Source organism: Triticum dicoccoides, chromosome 6B, assembly GCF_002162155.2.
Source record: "Triticum dicoccoides isolate Atlit2015 ecotype Zavitan chromosome 6B, WEW_v2.0, whole genome shotgun sequence".
NCBI lineage: Eukaryota > Viridiplantae > Streptophyta > Magnoliopsida > Poales > Poaceae > Triticum > Triticum dicoccoides.
In genome coordinates, this window is record NC_041391.1 from 6,348,364 (window position 1) to 6,353,883 (window position 5,520).

The window sequence follows — 5,520 nt, forward strand, 5'->3', positions numbered from 1 at the left end:
ACCCCCGTGCCCCCGTCTGGTGGGTTGTGTAGATGTCTACCATAACCGTGGGGATAACTAGAATTCTTTTGGTAGTATTTGCCCTTTTCACATGTGTGACTATAGGATGGTGCAAGAAATGGTGTCAAAATGCAATATGTCAAATAATGGTTCTAGACCCTCTAATAGCATGCATTCCTGGTTTTGTTAGTTATATGGAGAGCAATTGCCCGTGTCGTTGGTGTTATGGAATTAACTGACGTCTCTTCTTTAGAATTACCACATATCCAACGAATCATCACATGCTCTAATGGTGCCACATGTTTGCCAAACGCGTGCTAGGGAGGGGTGCTACCAATACTCGGTGCTCTCTCTAGGATAAGCAATCCTAGATAGTGTGGTGGTCCATAACTTTACGCCCAAATTAAAATCTTTTGTACGTGGTAGTTTGGACATTGAAAATTTTGTTTTCAAAGAAAGAAAGAGCATACTACTTACCTTTTTCTGAAAGATTGTCCTTAATTTGTCTACAAATCTAACTCAAAATAATGTATAACAGGATTTTTGATGTTGCTATGAATGAGAAACTAGGCTATCTGTGGAATTCAGTTGTTGGCATATTTATGGGTGTTTTATGGGGTGTGGTGGGTGACTCGAACTCCACTACTTCTACTTATCTAGCTTTGATTGCATGGTATATACTGGGATGGATTTTTGCGGTGTTCCAAGTAGTGGTGTTGGCCACAATATTGTGCACTTTGGCAATTATATACATATTTGGGATATTCATGTCTGGTGTAGTTTCATTGTGGCGTCTCATAGATCACGATTACTCGTACTCAGATGGAGGATCACCAAACCTCACGCTAGCAATGAAAACCTTGTACTACCTTGCTTTAATCCAAGGAGCACTCTTCTGCTACAAGTTCATCCTAGGTCAATGTGGGAAGAACTTAGTTAAGGCAGTGGCTACTCATATATCTCATGACTCAAAACTGCAAGTAATTTTCAAGTACTTGACCAAAACAAGAAGGAGATGTGAGAAAGACCCATCATTTGTTCAAGGAATGAACCTCATCACACATGCCATTGAAATGATCAGTTCTACTTCACCTCTTAATTGCATTTCTGGTGTGAAGATCTTGTACACAGCCATATGCATTGTGGAGAAGGATGTAAAGGAGGGAAAATAAAAAAATAGGCGGAGTGAGAATCGAGACATTCCCAGAGGGCAATACATGTTGATGAAACATCTAGTTGTGTGTGCATCCTCATCCACACACATACTCAACAAACTACTAGAGGCACTGAATTCAAGAGGCCTACATGACAGAGAGACAAGGAATCAGGCTGCTATGATAGTGGAGCACCTAGCATTCAAAATAAAATTGGTGGATTTCCCCAAGGGCATTCAACACATATGTCCCATGATCGAAACCTTCCAACAATATAGTATAGCCGAGCCATATCAAGAAGACTATCTATATGATGAATATGAACAACATTGGGATCTACGTGCTCGGTGATTACCCCATTCACCAGTTGGTAATGGTAATGAAGTTCGAAGTGAACTTGGGAAGGCCTACAAGGAGTTTCTATTGCAAGGCCTGTGTATCCTACAGAAGCTTGCAACAGATGAGAACAACTGTAGAGTCATGGACAACACCCGAGATCTGGTCGTAAAGATCATGGCACCTGTCACCTCCGACTTACTCGACCACAACACGGATGATCATGGTCCATGGTCTGACATAGTAGAGGCATCAATGAAAGTGATGTCCAGTTAATCAGTACTCAAGGAGAAGTTGGTGCCAATCTATGTCGTCAAATCTCAGGGTACAAAGGAGCAGGCAAGACTTTGTGGGCAATCCTTAAGTGTAAAAAATGCAATATTAGGCTGCGACTAAGTGCCATTTGGATCCTCACACAGCTATATATTGATAATGAAAACATCGAATTGAGATATTATGAATCAAAGAAACAAATCAACATACATGACAGAAAGCACTTTGTTAGGATGTTGTTGGATTTCTTCATTGACAAAACAAATTCTATCCACATCAGTGAAGGCGCGGGAGAAACATTGTCAGTGCTATGTCACCACGGAAGAATTACTGATCTCACAATTGCCATGAAAACAAGTGGTGATCTTGTTGATATTCTCAATAAAGTGCTTGTAGATCACAGAAACAGAGCATGCAAACAACAGGCAGCTGAAATCCTTGAGCTTCTTTGTATTCATTATACCAAAGATGGTGAATACCTTCAAAATCTTAAGAAAGCAATCATGGAAGTTCTGCTAAAGTTAAAATTCCTTGTAAAATTGCAATTAACCTTCATTTTATTAATTATTGTAAATACGCTTGAATTATATTCTCTTTTAGACTAGTTAACAATGTTAACTTATTACCATCGTAGGTTCTTGCAAAAAAACATTCTTGTGGAGATGAAGCACATAGTAGAAAAGAAGATGACCTAGACGGGTCGAGCGAAATGAATATTGTCATAGAAAAAAAATGTGATAATACACAGGGAAACGATGAGCAACACAAGGAGGAAATCAAATTCCAGGCAGTCATGAAATCAGTTAGGTCAGCGACCCTGCTGTCGTCACTAGTAGAAAACCACCCATTAGTCCTGGTTCGTAAGGGCCTTTAGTCCCGGTTCATGAACCGGAACTAATGGGTCGTTACTAATACCTCCACCCATTAGTCCCGGTTCAAACCAGAACCGGGACCAATGTGCCTCCACGTGGCCCTGTGCGCCCACCCCAGTCAGGGGGCCTTTGGTCCCAGTTGGTGGCTCCAACCGGGACCAAAAGTCAATTTTTTTAAAAAAAGTGGCTGCTTTAGGGGTTATTTTTAGGTTGTTATTATAGCTAGCTAATAGAGAGAAGTGTCCTCTCTTATATCTTCGTCCTTGGTTTATCAACGCTGCTGCTATGTTCATTGCACCCGCAGATATAAAATGCTCATGCATGCTTGCATCATACATCATCATATATATATAATAACAAGTCCTACTAATCATGCATCATCATATACAACTTCTACTCGTTATTAATAATAAGTCATACGATCATCATCCTCGTAGTCATCGAACCCAACCCTACATAATTGTTCTTAGCACATGATCATCAGTATCAGGTAGGACCTAAACACCCTTAAGGTAAAATAGCATAAAACAATATGGACCCTGACTCTCCATTATGAAGAATGGCGATCATCCTGTCTCCAATTTTTGCCCTTCGCTGAATGTTGCTTCCAAGAAGCTCCTTACGACTGTCCATACATTTTTTCCATTCTTTGATTATCATGTCTCCACTTCTTTTAGAAACCCGGTATGGACAGTTGAGATTCGTAGGACGACCTGGGTGTATGTTCAAAACATGAAGGCTACCCCGTGTATACATCAGATGAGGCACACAATCATTTGGGATTATCTGTTGAAAACATAGTAATAACTTCGTAGTTAGCAATGATATGATGTACTAGTTTTAGAAGTGTGCAAAAAGATGCATGAATGTTGTAATAGTAAAAAATCATACCAGGGTATCTCCATGGTAGTTACCGTAGTTCAACACGTGCACCAGTGGCACGTATTGACCATAATGTTGAGGAGTTCGATTGTAGACATTGTAATTCTCAAGATTAGTACAAAATCCGACCAGATGATTTTTCTCCTGATAAGTTAGTTCGGAGCCTTCGGTGTAGTAGGTTATGTCTACCATCTTCTGCACATTCTTTGAAGAATGAAAATAAGCTGTCAATGGAGAATAAGTTGTGAACTATTTTCAAATAAACAATATAAATTACTTAATAACTATGTTAAGCTCACATGGGGGAAGAATTGGAGGTGTATCCACAAGGACGAAAATCGTAGGTCTCTCTTCCTCGATTGTAGGATCACCAAGATCCATGGTAACAAGCATACCCTCATCAAAACCATACATCTTGCAAAGTGCTTCCCAATTTTTGCAACCAAAATGGGTTACAGTCTGAGCATTGTACAACTTTACTTGAAAATCCACACCATGATGGGTACTTAGGATAATTTTTTTGGTTTCGAAACTTTCATGGTCTTCAAAACCCATCCTCTCCAAGACATAGCATCTTGCAAAGCATGGGATAAGCTAGTCGAATTGGAAAAGATGAAAAATATTGTCATGATTAAAATAGTTGAAGTCATGAGTAATTACGAAAAAAAAACTATTATCGTCGGTTGCGTACCGTATGAACATCGAAGGTCTCCTCGAGCTTAATGCTGAAGCGCCGATCTTCGTCCAGCACAATGAACCTGTCGCAGATACCTCGGTCGTCGTGGCACCAGTCGCACTCCCCCGGGCGGTTTTCGTCGTCCGATGAGTACGACATTTCCGGCCTATACGTTCATAATTAAAATATTAAACTAGATCATTATTATTAATCACGGGTTGAGTATCGATGATCGATGTACGTAGCTCCTCCTTTCATTCCCGAATGCATTATTAATTATATCAAATTGTCTAGCACACGGGAATGAAGGAGAAATTATCCAATATGAGCATTCAATAAGCAAAACCAAATCAAAAAATAAGCAAAACCAAATCATAAAATAAAGTATAGTATTCAAATTAGCATGCATTCAATAATTATAAGCGAAAGTACATCATCTCTTGGTGTCCGTACATTGTCGAATATTATCACCAATACAACTAGAACCGTAGCTCCCGACTGGTATCGACGCGGGCGGTGGACACCCAAAGATAAGGAACCATCACAGGATCATAGCTCCAGTGAGATCCCTGAAGAACCTGCCAGGTATTGTCGAACCTCCCCTCCAATGCAACCATGTAGCGACGGACGTGCTCGTCCTCCTCGCTGACACGGTGACGTACCACCTCCGCGGTGTCCGGATGCCTCACCACCATCACTGGCCCACGCGACCGCCACCAAACAAGGATCGGGTCAACAACGGGCTGCCTCCTCACCAACCTACGTCCCCCGGAAGGTAGCACCTCCCAATACCAACCCGGCGGAGCCCAGTCCCGAACATGGCCCTGATCAAGCAGGCCTCCACCGCCGAGTCGACGACGACGAGGATGCGGGATAGGCATCGCCGACGTCGACGCGGGAACTACTTCTATATATAGTTAAATAAAAGTAGTTTTATTAATTAAATCAACTATGTAGTTCAACTACTAAGCACTTACTATAAATAAATAAGTAGTACTTACTAAAATCAAACTACTTCTATATATAGTAAAATAAATTAGTTTATTAAATCAACTAGCTAGTTCAACTATATATAAACTACTTCTTATTTTTTTCCTTTTTCTAAATACTATGAACAAAAAAATCATTAAAATTCTATGAACAAAATTAATTACACAATCTAAATATCACCAAAAAAACCTATTAACAATAATATCACCAAACATGCATATTCAATAATAATATCACCAAAAAAATCTATTAACAGAAAAAAAATCTAACATAATATGAACAAATTAATTACTACACATATCTAGTCTAACAAAAAAAATCTAATTAATCTAACAAA